This window comes from Salvelinus alpinus, chromosome 10 (assembly GCF_045679555.1).
Source record: "Salvelinus alpinus chromosome 10, SLU_Salpinus.1, whole genome shotgun sequence".
In the NCBI taxonomy this organism is placed as follows: Eukaryota; Metazoa; Chordata; class Actinopteri; order Salmoniformes; family Salmonidae; genus Salvelinus; species Salvelinus alpinus.
The window spans coordinates 57148625-57170603 of record NC_092095.1 but is presented as its reverse complement, the minus strand read 5'-3'; the positions used below and the strand labels follow the sequence as shown (position 1 = coordinate 57170603).

Genomic DNA, 21979 nt, shown 5'->3' with positions numbered 1-21979 from the left:
CCTTGGGTAGGCAGAAGGAGTCTGGAAGGGCATCAAGGAATCTTTGTGTTGTCTGAGAATTTATAGCACAACTTTTGATGCTCCTTGGTTGGGGTCTGAGCAGATTATTTGTTGCGATTGCAAACGTAATAAAATGGTGGTCCGATAATCCAGGATTATGAGGAAAAACATTAAGATCTACAACATTTATTCCATGGGACAAAACTAGGTCCAGAGTATGACTGTGGCAGTGAGTAGGTCCAGAGACATGTTGGACAAAACCCACTGAGTCGATGATGGCTCCGAAAGCCTTTTGGAGTGGGTCTGTGGACTTTTCCATGTGAATATTAAAATCACCAAAAATTAGAATATTATCTGCTATGACTACAAGGTCCGATAGGAATTCAGGGAACTCAGTGAGGAACGCTGTATATGGCCCAGGAGGCCTGTAAACAGTAGCTATAAAAAAGGATTGAGTAGGCTGCATAGATTTCATGACTAGAAGCTCAAAAGACGAAAACGTCATTTTCTTTTTTGTAAATTGAAATTTGCTATCGTAAATGTTAGCAACACCTCCGCCTTTGCGGGATGCACGGGGGATATGGTCACTAGTGTAACCAGGAGGTGAGGCCTCATTTAACACAGTAAATTCATCAGGCTTAAGCCATGTTTCAGTCAGGCCAATCACATCAAGATTATGATCAGTGATTAGTTCATTGACTATAACTGCCTTTGAAGTGAGGGATCTAACATTAAGTAGCCCTATTTTGAGATGTGAGGTATCACGATCTCTTTCAATAATTGCAGGAATGGAGGAGGTCTTTATCCTAGTGAGATTGCTAAGGTTTTGCCCAACCTAGCTCAAGGCACAGACACAGTCTCAATGGGGATAGCTGAGCTTACAGGTATTACAAAGTAACAAAGTAAGAGATAAGAATAACAAATAATTAAAGAGCAGCAGTAAATAACAATAGCGGGGCTATATACAGGGGGTACTGGTACAGGGTCAATGTGTCAATGTGCGGGAGGGGGGGTGGGGCACCGGTGTCGAGGTAATTGAGGTAATTATGTACATGTAGGTTGAGTTATTAAAGTGGTATCAAAGCCAATGCCAAACTCATCCAAGCCAATGTCAAAGCTAATACATTATACAGGCACGGCTATTATCACATCTTGTCTTAGACAAGTGTGTGTGTGTGTGTGTGTGTGTGTGTGTGTGTGTGTGTGTGTGTGTGTGCGTGCGTGTGCGTGCGTGCGTGCGTGCGTGCGTGCGTGCGTGCGTGCGTGCGTGCGTGCGTGCGTGCGTGCGTGTGTGTGTGTGTGTACCTGTGTGGGTGTGGGTTTGCGATATGTCTGCAGGCGTGTGTGCATGTGTGTTTTCCTGAGATATAATTGTTGTTTTCTTCATCCAGTGTCTTCCATGGAATCACCTGAGCATGTCACGCCCTGTTCCCCTAGAGTGCCACGACAACATACCTTCACTTAGAAAGAGAAAGACAGAAAGAGAATGAGACAGAGACATGGGAAAGAGAGAGGGAGAGAAGGGGGAGAGAGTCATTGACTGTTCTCTCTGCTACCGCACGGCAAGTGGTACCGGTGCACCAAGTCTAGATCCAAAAGGTTCCTTAACAGCTTCTACCCCCAAGCCATAAGACTCCTGAACAATTAATCAAATGGCCACCTGGACTATTTACGACTATTTACATTGACCCATACCCATACCATTTGTACAAATTACCTCGACTAACCTGTACCCTCGCATATTGACTCGGTACCGGTACCCTCTGTATATAGCCTCGTTATTGTTATTTTATTCAAGGACAACAACCACCCGAGCCACTGCCTGTTCACCCTGCTATCATCCAGAAGGCGAGGTCAGTACAGGTGCATCAAAGCTGGGACTGAGAGACTGAAAAACAGCTTCTATCTAAAGGGCATCACTAGCACCTTAGAGGCTGCTGCCCTATATACATAGACTTGAAATCACTGGCCACTTTAATAATGGAACACTAGTCACTTTATAATGTGTATTTATTTCCATTACTCATCTCATATGTATATACTGTATTCTATTCTATTCTACTGTATTTTAGTCTATTCCGCTCCGACATTGCTCGTCGAAATATTTATATGTTCTTAATTTCATTCCTTTTCTTTAGGTTGTCTGTATTGTTGTGAAATTCTTAGATATTACTTCTTAGATATTACTGCACTGTTGGCGCACGAAACTCAATCATTACGGAACACCCGCAATAACATCTTTCTAAACATGTGTATGTGACCAATACATTTGATTTGATTTGATTGGACCGGTTATAGTCGGTGCATATGACAAACAAATTTGATTTGAGAGGGAGAGGGGGGGGGGGGGGGGCGTAAGAGAACACATTACTACCCCAGTTTAAATATTTAATAAGTGATTCTGGGCTAAATGTCCTGTGTGTGTGTGCTGGGAGGGTGTAACATAGCATATGCTACAGTACATAATATCTGCTCCAATTAATGCCTACTCTATAATTCACATGTGAAGATGCACAGAAGAAGCCATATCACGCACATTTACACACACACATTATTATTCTGTACCTACGGGTGACATAATATTTCCCCAATATCAACTGTCAGCTTACCAAATCACAGACTATGCCTTTAAATCAAGACATTTTGTAGCCAGATGAATCTGATTTGAGAATGGACAATTTCTTTAACCTTTCACTGACATAGAGTTACTGAAATGAATACAGGCGATACCTCGCATATACCATACCAGAGACATAAAGAGTATACAAAATATTAAGGACACCATGTCACGAACGTCGTAATCCTCCTCGTCTGAGGAGGAGCAAGGATCGGACCAAAGCGCAGCGTGGTTTGAATACATACTTTAATTTATTAAACGAAGACGAAAAACACTTGACAAACTACAAAACAATAAACCGACGAACGTGACGCTGAAGCTGAACAGTGCAGACACAGGCAACTGACATAGACATAGACAATCACCCACAAACAAACAGTGAACACAGGCTGCCTTAATATGGTTCCCAATCAGAGACAATGACAAACACCTGCCTCTGATTGAGAACCATACTAGGCCAAACAACATACCCAACATAGAAACACAAAACATAGAATGTACCCACCCAGCTCACGTCCTGACCAACTAAACAAAGACTAAACAAAGGAAATAAGGTCAGGAACGTGACACACCAGCTCTTTCCATGACATAGACTGACATTGTGAATCCAGGTGAAAGCTATGATCCCTTATTGATGTCACTTGTTGAATCCACTTCAATCAGTGTAGATGAAGGGGAGGAGACAGGTTAAATAAGGATGTTTAAGCCTTGAGACAATTAAGACATGGATTGTGTATGTGTGACATTCAGAGGGTGAATGGGAAAGACAAACTATTTAAGTGCCTTTGAACGAGGTATGGTAGTAGGTGCCAGGCGTACTGGTTTGTGTCAAGAACTGCAACGCTGCTGGGGTTTTCACACTCATCAGTTTCCTGTGTGTATCAGGAATGGCCCACTACTCAAATGACATTCAGCCAACTTGATGCAACTGTGGAAAGCTTTGGAGTCAACATGGGCCAGCATCACTCTGGAATGCTTTTGACACCTTGTAGTCCATGCCCTGACTAATTGAGGATGTTCTGAGTCCAGGCTCAACTCAATATTAGGAAGGTGTTCATAATGTTTTTTACATAGCTGATACGTGAAAGTGGAGGGCGTCCTCATGTGGTCAAAGGGCAGTTCGAGTATTGTAGACGGGGAGGTGCCTTTGACAGGACCGGACAAAAAATATACCGATCTCTGCAGGATTCGAACAGCGAGGGAAGAACGCAATGGATTTCGAGCCCATCGCCCTTAACCACTCACCCACGACGACTGTTAGAGTCTCCTCAATCTAGACTACAGTACTAGTAATTTATGGCAAATTCACCTCGTTCAATAACTTTTCATTTAGTCTATAATAAAGTGCTTAATTCATACCATAATGAAGTGTTTAAATGCATTATGAATATTCTACATTATTACGTCGATCGATTTTCGCAAACAATTTCACCAGAAGGTTTTATATTACACCATGATTTGGAATCACTTCCCTGTGACTGCCGGGCGATAAAGGACTTTCAGAAGAGTGATTCAACACCACGCCTCCAGGGGGAAGCTGCGCCTTAGACCGCTCGGCCATCCGGACTCCGTCAAGAGAGCACGAGGTCTAAACTTCTATATTCTAACGTACCTCGTCCACCAAATGTGTCGATTATAACATATTCGATTTGTCATTGTAATGACTTGCTGTTGAACGTGTATCTGTAAAAGTAGAAATAGAAATATTATATTAGTTATTTTTCTTCACTCAGCCAGAACAAAAGAAAGAAAGTATCCCAGGTTGCAGATACATCGTCTCACCTCTTAGGGTAACTAACGGAACATGACAACTGGTATTCACATGTTAAAAATACGATAGTTATTCACTGCTCATGTTAACTAGGTGTTATTTCCAGTATCTTAAGTCATTTATTTGTCCACATGTCAAAATGGGGAAAATCTTAGCAAATGACTTAGGCGTAGTAAATCGTCATTGATTGAGCGCTAAAGTGGCCTCAGAATATGGCCATTCTGATATAAAATACCTCAGATAAGACTGAAAAAGTGTCTGGAAGTATCAGCAACCATCAGGGTAAGAGTGACAACAGGTTCACATTTCAAAATGGGGGAAATCTTAGCAAATGAGATTTTGTTATTTGCCTGTTTGTGGCCCGCCGGTGAAATTCGTGCAATTCTCTTCCAACCTCTCATCAACTAGCTGTTTTTGCAAAATGTTAGAAATACGATAGTTATTCACTGCTTATGTTAACTAGGTGTTATTTCCAGTATCGTAAGTCATTTATTTGTCAACTGGATATTACAAAGCAGAATGACTTGCAGGTGTTAAAAGATTGCCAGAAGTGGGATTTGAACCCACGCCTCCAGGGGAGACTGCGACCTGAACGCAGCACCTTAGACCGCTCGGCCATCCTGCCTGTTTACAACTGGTCTTGGTGTCGGGATAAAGGGTACTAGGCAAAAGTAGAAATAGGCACGGCCTCCTGAGATCACCACAAAGACCAGTAAATGCACAATACTGACTTGCACTTTCAACATCAAATAGTCATTGGTTTTTATCAATTAAAAACTCCAGTCATTGATTTATCCTCAATATGTCCTTCAATGGAAAAGGCGTAGTAAATCGTCATTGATTGAGCGCTAAAGTGGCCTCAGAATATGGCCATTCTGATATAAAATACCTCAGATAAGACTGAAAAAGTGTCTGGAAGTATCAGCAACCATCAGGGTAAGAGTGACAACAGGACCACATGTCAAAATGGGGGAAATCTTAGCAAATGACTTAATGGTTATTTTCAACGCAATCGTGTTTGATTTTTTTTTGGGGGGGGGGGTATAACAAGGGATCTCACCTGTGACCCGTGGCTTGACTTTAGATGCGGCGAGTTCAATTACCCTGCAGACAATATTTTTTTCTCCCTGCCAATACAATCCAGTGACAACGACCGACGAGTTGTGCGTTCCGAGATGCCTTTTGTTATTTGCCTGTTTGTGGCCCGCCGGTGAAATTCGTGCAATTCTCTTCCAACCTCTCATCAACTAGCTGTTTTTGCAAAATGTTAGAAATACGATAGTTATTCACTGCTTATGTTAACTAGGTGTTATTTCCAGTATCGTAAGTCATTTATTTGTCAACTGGATATTACAAAGCAGAATGACTTGCAGGTGTTAAAAGATTGCCAGAAGTGGGATTTGAACCCACGCCTCCAGGGGAGACTGCGACCTGAACGCAGCACCTTAGACCGCTCGGCCATCCTGCCTGTTTACAACTGGTCTTGGTGTCGGGATAAAGGGTACTAGGCAAAAGTAGAAATAGGCACGGCCTCCTGAGATCACCACAAAGACCAGTAAATGCACAATACTGACTTGCACTTTCAACATCAAATAGTCATTGGTTTTTATCAATTAAAAACTCCAGTCATTGATTTATCCTCAATATGTCCTTCAATGGAAAAGGCGTAGTAAATCGTCATTGATTGAGCGCTAAAGTGGCCTCAGAATATGGCCATTCTGATATAAAATACCTCAGATAAGACTGAAAAAGTGTCTGGAAGTATCAGCAACCATCAGGGTAAGAGTGACAACAGGACCACATGTCAAAATGGGGGAAATCTTAGCAAATGACTTAATGGTTATTTTCAACGCAATCGTGTTTGATTTTTTTTTGGGGGGGGGGGTATAACAAGGGATCTCACCTGTGACCCGTGGCTTGACTTTAGATGCGGCGAGTTCAATTACCCTGCAGACAATATTTTTTTCTCCCTGCCAATACAATCCAGTGACAACGACCGACGAGTTGTGCGTTCCGAGATGCCTTTTGTTATTTGCCTGTTTGTGGCCCGCCGGTGAAATTCGTGCAATTCTCTTCCAACCTCTCATCAACTAGCTGTTTTTGCAAAATGTTAGAAATACGATAGTTATTCACTGCTTATGTTAACTAGGTGTTATTTCCAGTATCGTAAGTCATTTATTTGTCAACTGGATATTACAAAGCAGAATGACTTGCAGGTGTTAAAAGATTGCCAGAAGTGGGATTTGAACCCACGCCTCCAGGGGAGACTGCGACCTGAACGCAGCACCTTAGACCGCTCGGCCATCCTGCCTGTTTACAACTGGTCTTGGTGTCGGGATAAAGGGTACTAGGCAAAAGTAGAAATAGGCACGGCCTCCTGAGATCACCACAAAGACCAGTAAATGCACAATACTGACTTGCACTTTCAACATCAAATAGTCATTGGTTTTTATCAATTAAAAACTCCAGTCATTGATTTATCCTCAATATGTCCTTCAATGGAAAAGGCGTAGTAAATCGTCATTGATTGAGCGCTAAAGTGGCCTCAGAATATGGCCATTCTGATATAAAATACCTCAGATAAGACTGAAAAAGTGTCTGGAAGTATCAGCAACCATCAGGGTAAGAGTGACAACAGGACCACATGTCAAAATGGGGGAAATCTTAGCAAATGACTTAATGGTTATTTTCAACGCAATCGTGTTTGATTTTTTTTGGGGGGGGGGGGTATAACAAGGGATCTCACCTGTGACCCGTGGCTTGACTTTAGATGCGGCGAGTTCAATTACCCTGCAGACAATATTTTTTTCTCCCTGCCAATACAATCCAGTGACAACGACCGACGAGTTGTGCGTTCCGAGATGCCTTTTGTTATTTGCCTGTTTGTGGCCCGCCGGTGAAATTCGTGCAATTCTCTTCCAACCTCTCATCAACTAGCTGTTTTTGCAAAATGTTAGAAATACGATAGTTATTCACTGCTTATGTTAACTAGGTGTTATTTCCAGTATCGTAAGTCATTTATTTGTCAACTGGATATTACAAAGCAGAATGACTTGCAGGTGTTAAAAGATTGCCAGAATTGGGATTTGAACCCAAGCCTCCAGGAGAGACTGCGACCTGAACGCAGCGCCTTAGACCGCTCGGCCATCCTGACTGTTTACAACTGGTCTTGGTGTCGGGATAAAGGGTACTAGGCAAAAGTAGAAATAGGCACGGCCTCCTGAGATCACCACAAAGACCAGTAAATGCACAATACTGACTTGCACTTTCAACATCAAATAGTCATTGGTTTTTATCAATTAAAAACTCCAGTCATTGATTTATCCTCAATATGTCCTTCAATGGAAAAGGCGTAGTAAATCGTCATTGATTGAGCGCTAAAGTGGCCTCAGAATATGGCCATTCTGATATAAAATACCTCAGATAAGACTGAAAAAGTGTCTGGAAGTATCAGCAACCATCAGGGTAAGAGTGACAACAGGACCACATGTCAAAATGGGGGAAATCTTAGCAAATGACTTAATGGTTATTTTCAACGCAATCGTGTTTGATTTTTTTTGGGGGGGGGGGTATAACAAGGGATCTCACCTGTGACCCGTGGCTTGACTTTAGATGCGGCGAGTTCAATTACCCTGCAGACAATATTTTTTTCTCCCTGCCAATACAATCCAGTGACAACGACCGACGAGTTGTGCGTTCCGAGATGCCTTTTGTTATTTGCCTGTTTGTGGCCAGCCGGTGAAATTCGTGCAATTCTCTTCCAACCTCTCATCAACTAGCTGTTTTTGCAAAATGTTAGAAATACGATAGTTATTCACTGCTTATGTTAACTAGGTGTTATTTCCAGTATCGTAAGTCATTTATTTGTCAACTGGATATTACAAAGCAGAATGACTTGCAGGTGTTAAAAGAATGTCAGAAGTGTGATTTGAACGCACGCCTCCAAGGGAGACTGCGACCTGAACGCAGCGCCTTAGACCGCTCGGCCATCCTGCCTGTTTACAAATGGTCTTGGTGTCGGGATAAAGGGTACTAGGCAAAAGTAGAAATAGGCACGGCCTCCTGAGATCACCACAAAGACCAGTAAATGCACAATACTGACTTGCACTTTCAACATCAAATAGTCATTGGTTTTTATCAATTAAAAACTCCAGTCATTGATTTATCCTCAATATGTCCTTCAATGGAAAAGGCGTAGTAAATCGTCATTGATTGAGCGCTAAAGTGGCCTCAGAATATGGCCATTCTGATATAAAATACCTCAGATAAGACTGAAAAAGTGTCTGGAAGTATCAGCAACCATCAGGGTAAGAGTGACAACAGGACCACATGTCAAAATGGGGGAAATCTTAGCAAATGACTTAATGGTTATTTTCAACGCAATCGTGTTTGATTTTTTTTTGGGGGGGGGGGTATAACAAGGGATCTCACCTGTGACCCGTGGCTTGACTTTAGATGCGGCGAGTTCAATTACCCTGCAGACAATATTTTTTTCTCCCTGCCAATACAATCCAGTGACAACGACCGACGAGTTGTGCGTTCCGAGATGCCTTTTGTTATTTGCCTGTTTGTGGGCCGCCGGTGAAATTCGTGCAATTCTCTTCCAACCTCTCATCAACTAGCTGTTTTTGCAAAATGTTAGAAATACGATAGTTATTCACTGCTTATGTTAACTAGGTGTTATTTCCAGTATCGTAAGTCATTTATTTGTCAACTGGATATTACAAAGCAGAATGACTTGCAGGTGTTAAATGACTGTCAGAAGTGGGATTTGAACCCACGCCTCCAGGGGAGACTGCGACCTGAACGCAGCGCCTTAGACCGCTCGGCCATCCTGACTGTTTACAAATGGTCTTGGTGTCGGGATAAAGGGTACTAGGCAAAAGTAGAAATAGGCACGGCCTCCTGAGATCACCACAAAGACCAGTAAATGCACAATACTGACTTGCACTTTCAACATCAAATAGTCATTGGTTTTTATCAATTAAAAACTCCAGTCATTGATTTATCCTCAATATGTCCTTCAATGGAAAAGGCGTAGTAAATCGTCATTGATTGAGCGCTAAAGTGGCCTCAGAATATGGCCATTCTGATATAAAATACCTCAGATAAGACTGAAAAAGTGTCTGGAAGTATCAGCAACCATCAGGGTAAGAGTGACAACAGGACCACATGTCAAAATGGGGGAAATCTTAGCAAATGACTTAATGGTTATTTTCAACGCAATCGTGTTTGATTTTTTTTGGGGGGGGGGGTATAACAAGGGATCTCACCTGTGACCCGTGGCTTGACTTTAGATGCGGCGAGTTCAATTACCCTGCAGACAATATTTTTTTCTCCCTGCCAATACAATCCAGTGACAACGACCGACGAGTTGTGCGTTCCGAGATGCCTTTTGTTATTTGCCTGTTTGTGGGCCGCCGGTGAAATTCGTGCAATTCTCTTCCAACCTCTCATCAACTAGCTGTTTTTGCAAAATGTTAGAAATACGATAGTTATTCACTGCTTATGTTAACTAGGTGTTATTTCCAGTATCGTAAGTCATTTATTTGTCAACTGGATATTACAAAGCAGAATGACTTGCAGGTGTTAAATGACTGTCAGAAGTGGGATTTGAACCCACGCCTCCAGGGGAGACTGCGACCTGAACGCAGCGCCTTAGACCGCTCGGCCATCCTGACTGTTTACAACTGGTCTCGGTGTCGGGATAAAGGGTACTAGGCAAAAGTAGAAATAGGCACGGCCTCCTGAGATCACCACAAAGACCAGTAAATGCACAATACTGACTTGCACTTTCAACATCAAATAGTCATTGGTTTTTATCAATTAAAAACTCCAGTCATTGATTTATCCTCAATATGTCCTTCAATGGAAAAGGCGTAGTAAATCGTCATTGATTGAGCGCTAAAGTGGCCTCAGAATATGGCCATTCTGATATAAAATACCTCAGATAAGACTGAAAAAGTGTCTGGAAGTATCAGCAACCATCAGGGTAAGAGTGACAACAGGACCACATGTCAAAATGGGGGAAATCTTAGCAAATGACTTAATGGTTATTTTCAACGCAATCGTGTTTGATTTTTTTTGGGGGGGGGGGGTATAACAAGGGATCTCACCTGTGACCCGTGGCTTGACTTTAGATGCGGCGAGTTCAATTACCCTGCAGACAATATTTTTTTCTCCCTGCCAATACAATCCAGTGACAACGACCGACGAGTTGTGCGTTCCGAGATGCCTTTTGTTATTTGCCTGTTTGTGGCCCGCCGGTGAAATTCGTGCAATTCTCTTCCAACCTCTCATCAACTAGCTGTTTTTGCAAAATGTTAGAAATACGATAGTTATTCACTGCTTATGTTAACTAGGTGTTATTTCCAGTATCGTAAGTCATTTATTTGTCAACTGGATATTACAAAGCAGAATGACTTGCAGGTGTTAAAAGAATGTCAGAAGTGGGATTTGAACGCACGCCTCCAAGGGAGACTGCGACCTGAACGCAGCGCCTTAGACCGCTCGGCCATCCTGCCTGTTTACAAATGGTCTTGGTGTCGGGATAAAGGGTACTAGGCAAAAGTAGAAATAGGCACGGCCTCCTGAGATCACCACAAAGACCAGTAAATGCACAATACTGACTTGCACTTTCAACATCAAATAGTCATTGGTTTTTATCAATTAAAAACTCCAGTCATTGATTTATCCTCAATATGTCCTTCAATGGAAAAGGCGTAGTAAATCGTCATTGATTGAGCGCTAAAGTGGCCTCAGAATATGGCCATTCTGATATAAAATACCTCAGATAAGACTGAAAAAGTGTCTGGAAGTATCAGCAACCATCAGGGTAAGAGTGACAACAGGACCACATGTCAAAATGGGGGAAATCTTAGCAAATGACTTAATGGTTATTTTCAACGCAATCGTGTTTGATTTTTTTTTTGGGGGGGGGGGTATAACAAGGGATCTCACCTGTGACCCGTGGCTTGACTTTAGATGCGGCGAGTTCAATTACCCTCCAGACAATATTTTTTTCTCCCTGCCAATACAATCCAGTGACAACGACCGACGAGTTGTGCGTTCCGAGATGCCTTTTGTTATTTGCCTGTTTGTGGCCCGCCGGTGAAATTCGTGCAATTCTCTTCCAACCTCTCATCAACTAGCTGTTTTTGCAAAATGTTAGAAATACGATAGTTATTCACTGCTTATGTTAACTAGGTGTTATTTCCAGTATCGTAAGTCATTTATTTGTCAACTGGATATTACAAAGCAGAATGACTTGCAGGTGTTAAAAGATTGCCAGAAGTGGGATTTGAACCCACGCCTCCAGGGGAGACTGCGACCTGAACGCAGCACCTTAGACCGCTCGGCCATCCTGCCTGTTTACAACTGGTCTTGGTGTCGGGATAAAGGGTACTAGGCAAAAGTAGAAATAGGCACGGCCTCCTGAGATCACCACAAAGACCAGTAAATGCACAATACTGACTTGCACTTTCAACATCAAATAGTCATTGGTTTTTATCAATTAAAAACTCCAGTCATTGATTTATCCTCAATATGTCCTTCAATGGAAAAGGCGTAGTAAATCGTCATTGATTGAGCGCTAAAGTGGCCTCAGAATATGGCCATTCTGATATAAAATACCTCAGATAAGACTGAAAAAGTGTCTGGAAGTATCAGCAACCATCAGGGTAAGAGTGACAACAGGACCACATGTCAAAATGGGGGAAATCTTAGCAAATGACTTAATGGTTATTTTCAACGCAATCGTGTTTGATTTTTTTTGGGGGGGGGGGTATAACAAGGGATCTCACCTGTGACCCGTGGCTTGACTTTAGATGCGGCGAGTTCAATTACCCTGCAGACAATATTTTTTTCTCCCTGCCAATACAATCCAGTGACAACGACCGACGAGTTGTGCGTTCCGAGATGCCTTTTGTTATTTGCCTGTTTGTGGCCAGCCGGTGAAATTCGTGCAATTCTCTTCCAACCTCTCATCAACTAGCTGTTTTTGCAAAATGTTAGAAATACGATAGTTATTCACTGCTTATGTTAACTAGGTGTTATTTCCAGTATCGTAAGTCATTTATTTGTCAACTGGATATTACAAAGCAGAATGACTTGCAGGTGTTAAATGACTGTCAGAAGTGGGATTTGAACCCACGCCTCCAGGGGAGACTGCGACCTGAACGCAGCGCCTTAGACCGCTCGGCCATCCTGACTGTTTACAAATGGTCTCGGTGTCGGGATAAAGGGTACTAGGCAAAAGTAGAAATAGGCACGGCCTCCTGAGATCACCACAAAGACCAGTAAATGCACAATACTGACTTGCACTTTCAACATCAAATAGTCATTGGTTTTTATCAATTAAAAACTCCAGTCATTGATTTATCCTCAATATGTCCTTCAATGGAAAAGGCGTAGTAAATCGTCATTGATTGAGCGCTAAAGTGGCCTCAGAATATGGCCATTCTGATATAAAATACCTCAGATAAGACTGAAAAAGTGTCTGGAAGTATCAGCAACCATCAGGGTAAGAGTGACAACAGGACCACATGTCAAAATGGGGGAAATCTTAGCAAATGACTTAATGGTTATTTTCAACGCAATCGTGTTTGATTTTTTTTGGGGGGGGGGGGTATAACAAGGGATCTCACCTGTGACCCGTGGCTTGACTTTAGATGCGGCGAGTTCAATTACCCTGCAGACAATATTTTTTTCTCCCTGCCAATACAATCCAGTGACAACGACCGACGAGTTGTGCGTTCCGAGATGCCTTTTGTTATTTGCCTGTTTGTGGCCAGCCGGTGAAATTCGTGCAATTCTCTTCCAACCTCTCATCAACTAGCTGTTTTTGCAAAATGTTAGAAATACGATAGTTATTCACTGCTTATGTTAACTAGGTGTTATTTCCAGTATCGTAAGTCATTTATTTGTCAACTGGATATTACAAAGCAGAATGACTTGCAGGTGTTAAAAGAATGTCAGAAGTGGGATTTGAACGCACGCCTCCAAGGGAGACTGCGACCTGAACGCAGCGCCTTAGACCGCTCGGCCATCCTGCCTGTTTACAAATGGTCTTGGTGTCGGGATAAAGGGTACTAGGCAAAAGTAGAAATAGGCACGGCCTCCTGAGATCACCACAAAGACCAGTAAATGCACAATACTGACTTGCACTTTCAACATCAAATAGTCATTGGTTTTTATCAATTAAAAACTCCAGTCATTGATTTATCCTCAATATGTCCTTCAATGGAAAAGGCGTAGTAAATCGTCATTGATTGAGCGCTAAAGTGGCCTCAGAATATGGCCATTCTGATATAAAATACCTCAGATAAGACTGAAAAAGTGTCTGGAAGTATCAGCAACCATCAGGGTAAGAGTGACAACAGGACCACATGTCAAAATGGGGGAAATCTTAGCAAATGACTTAATGGTTATTTTCAACGCAATCGTGTTTGATTTTTTTTTTGGGGGGGGGGGTATAACAAGGGATCTCACCTGTGACCCGTGGCTTGACTTTAGATGCGGCGAGTTCAATTACCCTCCAGACAATATTTTTTTCTCCCTGCCAATACAATCCAGTGACAACGACCGACGAGTTGTGCGTTCCGAGATGCCTTTTGTTATTTGCCTGTTTGTGGCCCGCCGGTGAAATTCGTGCAATTCTCTTCCAACCTCTCATCAACTAGCTGTTTTTGCAAAATGTTAGAAATACGATAGTTATTCACTGCTTATGTTAACTAGGTGTTATTTCCAGTATCGTAAGTCATTTATTTGTCAACTGGATATTACAAAGCAGAATGACTTGCAGGTGTTAAAAGATTGCCAGAAGTGGGATTTGAACCCACGCCTCCAGGGGAGACTGCGACCTGAACGCAGCACCTTAGACCGCTCGGCCATCCTGCCTGTTTACAACTGGTCTTGGTGTCGGGATAAAGGGTACTAGGCAAAAGTAGAAATAGGCACGGCCTCCTGAGATCACCACAAAGACCAGTAAATGCACAATACTGACTTGCACTTTCAACATCAAATAGTCATTGGTTTTTATCAATTAAAAACTCCAGTCATTGATTTATCCTCAATATGTCCTTCAATGGAAAAGGCGTAGTAAATCGTCATTGATTGAGCGCTAAAGTGGCCTCAGAATATGGCCATTCTGATATAAAATACCTCAGATAAGACTGAAAAAGTGTCTGGAAGTATCAGCAACCATCAGGGTAAGAGTGACAACAGGACCACATGTCAAAATGGGGGAAATCTTAGCAAATGACTTAATGGTTATTTTCAACGCAATCGTGTTTGATTTTTTTTGGGGGGGGGGGTATAACAAGGGATCTCACCTGTGACCCGTGGCTTGACTTTAGATGCGGCGAGTTCAATTACCCTGCAGACAATATTTTTTTCTCCCTGCCAATACAATCCAGTGACAACGACCGACGAGTTGTGCGTTCCGAGATGCCTTTTGTTATTTGCCTGTTTGTGGCCAGCCGGTGAAATTCGTGCAATTCTCTTCCAACCTCTCATCAACTAGCTGTTTTTGCAAAATGTTAGAAATACGATAGTTATTCACTGCTTATGTTAACTAGGTGTTATTTCCAGTATCGTAAGTCATTTATTTGTCAACTGGATATTACAAAGCAGAATGACTTGCAGGTGTTAAAAGAATGTCAGAAGTGTGATTTGAACGCACGCCTCCAAGGGAGACTGCGACCTGAACGCAGCGCCTTAGACCGCTCGGCCATCCTGCCTGTTTACAAATGGTCTTGGTGTCGGGATAAAGGGTACTAGGCAAAAGTAGAAATAGGCACGGCCTCCTGAGATCACCACAAAGACCAGTAAATGCACAATACTGACTTGCACTTTCAACATCAAATAGTCATTGGTTTTTATCAATTAAAAACTCCAGTCATTGATTTATCCTCAATATGTCCTTCAATGGAAAAGGCGTAGTAAATCGTCATTGATTGAGCGCTAAAGTGGCCTCAGAATATGGCCATTCTGATATAAAATACCTCAGATAAGACTGAAAAAGTGTCTGGAAGTATCAGCAACCATCAGGGTAAGAGTGACAACAGGACCACATGTCAAAATGGGGGAAATCTTAGCAAATGACTTAATGGTTATTTTCAACGCAATCGTGTTTGATTTTTTTTGGGGGGGGGGGGGGTATAACAAGGGATCTCACCTGTGACCCGTGGCTTGACTTTAGATGCGGCGAGTTCAATTACCCTGCAGACAATATTTTTTTCTCCCTGCCAATACAATCCAGTGACAACGACCGACGAGTTGTGCGTTCCGAGATGCCTTTTGTTATTTGCCTGTTTGTGGGCCGCCGGTGAAATTCGTGCAATTCTCTTCCAACCTCTCATCAACTAGCTGTTTTTGCAAAATGTTAGAAATACGATAGTTATTCACTGCTTATGTTAACTAGGTGTTATTTCCAGTATCGTAAGTCATTTATTTGTCAACTGGATATTACAAAGCAGAATGACTTGCAGGTGTTAAATGACTGTCAGAAGTGGGATTTGAACCCACGCCTCCAGGGGAGACTGCGACCTGAACGCAGCGCCTTAGACCGCTCGGCCATCCTGACTGTTTACAAATGGTCTCGGTGTCGGGATAAAGGGTACTAGGCAAAAGTAGAAATAGGCACGGCCTCCTGAGATCACCACAAAGACCAGTAAATGCACAATACTGACTTGCACTTTCAACATCAAATAGTCATTGGTTTTTATCAATTAAAAACTCCAGTCATTGATTTATCCTCAATATGTCCTTCAATGGAAAAGGCGTAGTAAATCGTCATTGATTGAGCGCTAAAGTGGCCTCAGAATATGGCCATTCTGATATAAAATACCTCAGATAAGACTGAAAAAGTGTCTGGAAGTATCAGCAACCATCAGGGTAAGAGTGACAACAGGACCACATGTCAAAATGGGGGAAATCTTAGCAAATGACTTAATGGTTATTTTCAACGCAATCGTGTTTGATTTTTTTTGGGGGGGGGGGGTATAACAAGGGATCTCACCTGTGACCCGTGGCTTGACTTTAGATGCGGCGAGTTCAATTACCCTGCAGACAATATTTTTTTCTCCCTGCCAATACAATCCAGTGACAACGACCGACGAGTTGTGCGTTCCGAGATGCCTTTTGTTATTTGCCTGTTTGTGGCCAGCCGGTGAAATTCGTGCAATTCTCTTCCAACCTCTCATCAACTAGCTGTTTTTGCAAAATGTTAGAAATACGATAGTTATTCACTGCTTATGTTAACTAGGTGTTATTTCCAGTATCGTAAGTCATTTATTTGTCAACTGGATATTACAAAGCAGAATGACTTGCAGGTGTTAAGACTGTCAGAAGTGGGATTTGAACCCACGCCTCCAGGGGAGACTGCGACCTGAACGCAGCGCCTTGGACCGCTCGGCCATCCTGACTGTTTACAAATGGTCTCGGTGTCGGGATAAAGGGTACTAGGCAAAAGTAGAAATAGGCACGGCCTCCTGAGATCACCACAAAGACCAGTAAATGCACAATACTGACTTGCACTTTCAACATCAAATAGTCATTGGTTTTTATCAATTAAAAACTCCAGTCATTGATTTATCCTCAATATGTCCTTCAATGGAAAAGGCGTAGTAAATCGTCATTGATTGAGCGCTAAAGTGGCCTCAGAATATGGCCATTCTGATATAAAATACCTCAGATAAGACTGAAAAAGTGTCTGGAAGTATCAGCAACCATCAGGGTAAGAGTGACAACAGGACCACATGTCAAAATGGGGGAAATCTTAGCAAATGACTTAATGGTTATTTTCAACGCAATCGTGTTTGATTTTTTTTGGGGGGGGGGTATAACAAGGGATCTCACCTGTGACCCGTGGCTTGACTTTAGATGCGGCGAGTTCAATTACCCTGCAGACAAAAATTTTTTCTCCCTGCCAATACAATCCAGTGACAACGACCGACGAGTTGTGCGTTCCGAGATGCCTTTTGTTATTTGCCTGTTTGTGGCCCGCCGGTGAAATTCGTGCAATTCTCTTCCAACCTCTCATCAACTAGCTGTTTTTGCAAAATGTTAGAAATACAATAGTTATTCACTGCTTATGTTAACTAGGTGTTATTTCCAGTATCGTAAGTCATTTATTTGTCAACTGGATATTACAAAGCAGAATGACTTGCAGGTGTTAAATGACTGTCAGAAGTGGGATTTGAACCCACGCCTCCAGGGGAGACTGCGACCTGAACGCAGCGCCTTAGACCGCTCGGCCATCCTGACTGTTTACAAATGGTCTCGGTGTCGGGATAAAGGGTACTAGGCAAAAGTAGAAATAGGCACGGCCTCCTGAGATCACCACAAAGACCAGTAAATGCACAATACTGACTTGCACTTTCAACATCAAATAGTCATTGGTTTTTATCAATTAAAAACTCCAGTCATTGATTTATCCTCAATATGTCCTTCAATGGAAAAGGCGTAGTAAATCGTCATTGATTGAGCGCTAAAGTGGCCTCAGAATATGGCCATTCTGATATAAAATACCTCAGATAAGACTGAAAAAGTGTCTGGAAGTATCAGCAACCATCAGGGTAAGAGTGACAACAGGACCACATGTCAAAATGGGGGAAATCTTAGCAAATGACTTAATGGTTATTTTCAACGCAATCGTGTTTGATATTTTTGGGGGGGGGGGTATAACAAGGGATCTCACCTGTGACCCGTGGCTTGACTTTAGATGCGGCGAGTTCAATTACCCTGCAGACAAAAATTTTTTCTCCCTGCCAATACAATCCAGTGACAACGACCGACGAGTTGTGCGTTCCGAGATGCCTTTTGTTATTTGCTTGTTTGTGGCCCGCCGGTGAAATTCGTGCAATTCTCTTCCAACCTCTCATCAACTAGCTGTTTTTGCAAAATGTTAGAAATACAATAGTTATTCACTGCTTATGTTAACTAGGTGATATTTCCAGTATCGTAAGTCATTTATTTGTCAACTGGATATTACAAAGCAGAATGACTTGCAGGTGTTAAATGACTGTCAGAAGTGGGATTTGAACCCACGCCTCCAGGGGAGACTGCGACCTGAACGCAGCGCCTTAGACCGCTCGGCCATCCTGACTGTTTACAAATGGTCTCGGTGTCGGGATAAAGGGTACTAGGCAAAAGTAGAAATAGGCACGGCCTCCTGAGATCACCACAAAGACCAGTAAATGCACAATACTGACTTGCACTTTCAACATCAAATAGTCATTGGTTTTTATCAATTAAAAACTCCAGTCATTGATTTATCCTCAATATGTCCTTCAATGGAAAAGGCGTAGTAAATCGTCATTGATTGAGCGCTAAAGTGGCCTCAGAATATGGCCATTCTGATATAAAATACCTCAGATAAGACTGAAAAAGTGTCTGGAAGTATCAGCAACCATCAGGGTAAGAGTGACAACAGGACCACATGTCAAAATGGGGGAAATCTTAGCAAATGACTTAATGGTTATTTTCAACGCAATCGTGTTTGATTTTTTTTTGGGGGGGGGGTATAACAAGGGATCTCACCTGTGACCCGTGGCTTGACTTTAGATGCGGCGAGTTCAATTACCCTGCAGACAATATTTTTTTCTCCCTGCCAATACAATCCAGTGACAACGACCGACGAGTTGTGCGTTCCGAGATGCCTTTTGTTATTTGCTTGTTTGTGGCCCGCCGGTGAAATTCGTGCAATTCTCTTCCAACCTCTCATCAACTAGCTGTTTTTGCAAAATGTTAGAAATACGATAGTTATTCACTGCTTATGTTAACTAGGTGTTATTTCCAGTATCGTAAGTCATTTATTTGTCAACTGGATATTACAAAGCAGAATGACTTGCAGGTGTTAAAAGAATGTCAGAAGTGGGATTTGAACGCACGCCTCCAGGGGAGACTGCGACCTGAACGCAGCACCTTAAACCGCTCGGCCATCCTGCCTGTTTACAACTGGTCTTGGTGTCGGGATAAAGGGTACTAGGCAAAAGTAGAAATAGGCACGGCCTCCTGAGATCACCACAAAGACCAGTAAATGCACAATACTGACTTGCACTTTCAACATCAAATAGTAATTGGTTTTTATCAATTAAAAACTCCAGTCATTGATTTATCCTCAATATGTCCTTCAATGGAAAAGGCGTAGTAAATCGTCATTGATTGAGCGCTAAAGTGGCCTCAGAATATGGCCATTCTGATATAAAATACCTCAGATAAGACTGAAAAAGTGTCTGGAAGTATCAGCAACCATCAGGGTAAGAGTGACAACAGGTTCACATGTCAAAATGGGGGAAATCTTAGCAAATTAGATTTTGTTATTTGCCTGTTTGTGGCCCGCCTGTGAAATTCGTGCAATTCTCTTCCAACCTCTCATCAACTAGCTGTTTTTGCAAAATGTTAGAAATACGATAGTTATTCACTGCTTATGTTAACTAGGTGTTATTTCCAGTATCGTAAGTCATTTATTTGTCAACTGGATATTACAAAGCAGAATGACTTGCAGGTGTTAAAAGACTGTCAGAATTGGGATTTGAACCCACTCCTCCAGGGGAGACTGCGACCTGAACGCAGCGCCTTAGACCGCTCGGCCATCCTGACTGTTTACAAATGGTCTTGGTGTCGGGATAAAGGGTACTAGGCAAAAGTAGAAATAGGCACGGCCTCCTGAGATCACCACAAAGACCAGTAAATGCACAATACTGACTTGCACTTTCAACATCAAATAGTAATTGGTTTTTATCAATTAAAAACTCCAGTCATTGATTTATCCTCAATATGTCCTTCAATGGAAAAGGCGTAGTAAATCGTCATTGATTGAGCGCTAAAGTGGCCTCAGAATATGGCCATTCTGATATAAAATACCTCAGATAAGACTGAAAAAGTGTCTGGAAGTATCAGCAACCATCAGGGTAAGAGTGACAACAGGACCACATGTCAAAATGGGGGAAATCTTAGCAAATGACTTAATGGTTATTTTCAACGCAATCGTGTTTGATTTTTTTTTTGGGGGGGGTATAACAAGGGATCTCACCTGTGACCCGTGGCTTGACTTTAGATGCGGCGAGTTCAATTACCCTGCAGACAAAAAATTTTTCTCCCTGCCAATACAATCCAGTGACAACGACCGACGAGTTGTGCGTTCCGAGATGCCTTTTGTTATTTGCTTGTTTGTGGCCCGCCGGTGAAATTCGTGCAATTCTCTTCCAACCTCTCATCAACTAGCTGTTTTTGCAAAATGTTAGAAATACGATAGTTATTCACTGCTTATGTTAACTAGGTGTTATTTCCAGTATCGTAAGTCATTTATTTGTCAACTGGATATTACAAAGCAGAATGACTTGCAGGTGTTAAGACTGTCAGAAGTGGGATTTGAACCCACGCCTCCAGGGGAGACTGCGACCTGAACGCAGTGCCTTAGACCGCTCGGCCATCCTGACTGTTTACAAAAGGTCTCGGTGTCGGGATAAAGGGTACTAGGCAAAAGTAGAAATAGGCACGGCCTCCTGAGATCACCACAAAGACCAGTAAATGCACAATACTGACTTGCACTTTCAACATCAAATAGTCATTGGTTTTTATCAATTAAAAACTCCAGTCATTGATTTATCCTCAATATGTCCTTCAATGGAAAAGGCGTAGTAAATCGTCATTGATTGAGCGCTAAAGTGGCCTCAGAATATGGCCATTCTGATATAAAATACCTCAGGTAAGACTGAAAAAGTGTCTGGAAGTATCAGCAACCATCAGGGTAAGAGTGACAACAGGACCACATGTCAAAATGGGGGAAATCTTAGCAAATGACTTAATGGTTATTTTCAACGCAATCGTGTTTGATTTTTTTTTTTTGGGGGGGGGTATAACAAGGGATCTCACCTGTGACCCGTGGCTTGACTTTAGATGCGGCGAGTTCAATTACCCTGCAGACAATATTTTTTTCTCCCTGCCAATACAATCCAGTGACAACGACCGACGAGTTGTGCGTTCCGAGATGCCTTTTGTTATTTGCCTGTTTGTGGCCCGCCGGTGAAATTCGTGCAATTCTCTTCCAACCTCTCATCAACTAGCTGTTTTTGCAAAATGTTAGAAATACGATAGTTATTCACTGCTTATGTTAACTAGGTGTTATTTCCAGTATCGTAAGTCATTTATTTGTCAACTGGATATTACAAAGCAGAATGACTTGCAGGTGTTAAGACTGTCAGAAGTGGGATTTGAACCCACGCCTCCAGGGGAGACTGCGACCTGAACGCAGCGCCTTGGACCGCTCGGCCATCCTGACTGTTGACAAATGGTCTCGGTGTCGGGATAAAGGGTACTAGGCAAAAGTAGAAATAGGCACGGCCTCCTGAGATCACCACAAAGACCAGTAAATGCACAATACTGACTTGCACTTTCAACATCAAATAGTCATTGGTTTTTATCAATTAAAAACTCCAGTCATTGATTTATCCTCAATATGTCCTTCAATGGAAAAGGCGTAGTAAATCGTCATTGATTGAGCGCTAAAGTGGCCTCAGAATATGGCCATTCTGATATTAAATACCTCAGATAAGACTGAAAAAGTGTCTGGAAGTATCAGCAACCAT

The 21979-nt window shown here is 42.3% G+C and overlaps 21 non-coding genes across 21 annotated transcripts; all 21 read right to left on the bottom strand.

Moving 5' to 3' along the window:
• Nucleotides 1-4930: 4930 nt before the first annotated feature.
• Nucleotides 4931-5013, bottom strand: trnal-cag (transfer RNA leucine (anticodon CAG)). The gene has a single exon. It is a non-coding gene; the product is annotated as a tRNA-Leu (tRNA).
• Nucleotides 5014-5773: 760 nt separating this feature from the next.
• On the bottom strand, nt 5774-5856 carry trnal-cag (transfer RNA leucine (anticodon CAG)). The gene has a single exon. It is a non-coding gene; the product is annotated as a tRNA-Leu (tRNA).
• A 760-nt stretch (nt 5857-6616) lies between these two features.
• trnal-cag (transfer RNA leucine (anticodon CAG)) lies at nt 6617-6699 on the bottom strand. The gene has a single exon. It is a non-coding gene; the product is annotated as a tRNA-Leu (tRNA).
• A 760-nt stretch (nt 6700-7459) lies between these two features.
• trnal-cag (transfer RNA leucine (anticodon CAG)) lies at nt 7460-7542 on the bottom strand. The gene has a single exon. It is a non-coding gene; the product is annotated as a tRNA-Leu (tRNA).
• A 759-nt stretch (nt 7543-8301) lies between these two features.
• trnal-cag (transfer RNA leucine (anticodon CAG)) lies at nt 8302-8384 on the bottom strand. The gene has a single exon. It is a non-coding gene; the product is annotated as a tRNA-Leu (tRNA).
• A 760-nt stretch (nt 8385-9144) lies between these two features.
• trnal-cag (transfer RNA leucine (anticodon CAG)) lies at nt 9145-9227 on the bottom strand. The gene has a single exon. It is a non-coding gene; the product is annotated as a tRNA-Leu (tRNA).
• A 759-nt stretch (nt 9228-9986) lies between these two features.
• trnal-cag (transfer RNA leucine (anticodon CAG)) lies at nt 9987-10069 on the bottom strand. The gene has a single exon. It is a non-coding gene; the product is annotated as a tRNA-Leu (tRNA).
• Nucleotides 10070-10829: 760 nt separating this feature from the next.
• trnal-cag (transfer RNA leucine (anticodon CAG)) lies at nt 10830-10912 on the bottom strand. The gene has a single exon. It is a non-coding gene; the product is annotated as a tRNA-Leu (tRNA).
• A 761-nt stretch (nt 10913-11673) lies between these two features.
• On the bottom strand, nt 11674-11756 carry trnal-cag (transfer RNA leucine (anticodon CAG)). Its single transcript has one exon. It is a non-coding gene; the product is annotated as a tRNA-Leu (tRNA).
• A 759-nt stretch (nt 11757-12515) lies between these two features.
• On the bottom strand, nt 12516-12598 carry trnal-cag (transfer RNA leucine (anticodon CAG)). Its single transcript has one exon. It is a non-coding gene; the product is annotated as a tRNA-Leu (tRNA).
• Nucleotides 12599-13358: 760 nt separating this feature from the next.
• trnal-cag (transfer RNA leucine (anticodon CAG)) lies at nt 13359-13441 on the bottom strand. The gene has a single exon. It is a non-coding gene; the product is annotated as a tRNA-Leu (tRNA).
• A 761-nt stretch (nt 13442-14202) lies between these two features.
• trnal-cag (transfer RNA leucine (anticodon CAG)) lies at nt 14203-14285 on the bottom strand. The gene has a single exon. It is a non-coding gene; the product is annotated as a tRNA-Leu (tRNA).
• A 759-nt stretch (nt 14286-15044) lies between these two features.
• Nucleotides 15045-15127, bottom strand: trnal-cag (transfer RNA leucine (anticodon CAG)). The gene has a single exon. It is a non-coding gene; the product is annotated as a tRNA-Leu (tRNA).
• A 762-nt stretch (nt 15128-15889) lies between these two features.
• trnal-cag (transfer RNA leucine (anticodon CAG)) lies at nt 15890-15972 on the bottom strand. Its single transcript has one exon. It is a non-coding gene; the product is annotated as a tRNA-Leu (tRNA).
• Nucleotides 15973-16730: 758 nt separating this feature from the next.
• Nucleotides 16731-16813, bottom strand: trnal-cag (transfer RNA leucine (anticodon CAG)). Its single transcript has one exon. It is a non-coding gene; the product is annotated as a tRNA-Leu (tRNA).
• A 758-nt stretch (nt 16814-17571) lies between these two features.
• Nucleotides 17572-17654, bottom strand: trnal-cag (transfer RNA leucine (anticodon CAG)). Its single transcript has one exon. It is a non-coding gene; the product is annotated as a tRNA-Leu (tRNA).
• Nucleotides 17655-18412: 758 nt separating this feature from the next.
• On the bottom strand, nt 18413-18495 carry trnal-cag (transfer RNA leucine (anticodon CAG)). The gene has a single exon. It is a non-coding gene; the product is annotated as a tRNA-Leu (tRNA).
• A 759-nt stretch (nt 18496-19254) lies between these two features.
• trnal-cag (transfer RNA leucine (anticodon CAG)) lies at nt 19255-19337 on the bottom strand. Its single transcript has one exon. It is a non-coding gene; the product is annotated as a tRNA-Leu (tRNA).
• Nucleotides 19338-19908: 571 nt separating this feature from the next.
• Nucleotides 19909-19991, bottom strand: trnal-cag (transfer RNA leucine (anticodon CAG)). The gene has a single exon. It is a non-coding gene; the product is annotated as a tRNA-Leu (tRNA).
• Nucleotides 19992-20747: 756 nt separating this feature from the next.
• On the bottom strand, nt 20748-20830 carry trnal-cag (transfer RNA leucine (anticodon CAG)). Its single transcript has one exon. It is a non-coding gene; the product is annotated as a tRNA-Leu (tRNA).
• A 759-nt stretch (nt 20831-21589) lies between these two features.
• On the bottom strand, nt 21590-21672 carry trnal-cag (transfer RNA leucine (anticodon CAG)). The gene has a single exon. It is a non-coding gene; the product is annotated as a tRNA-Leu (tRNA).
• Nucleotides 21673-21979: the final 307 nt, after the last annotated feature.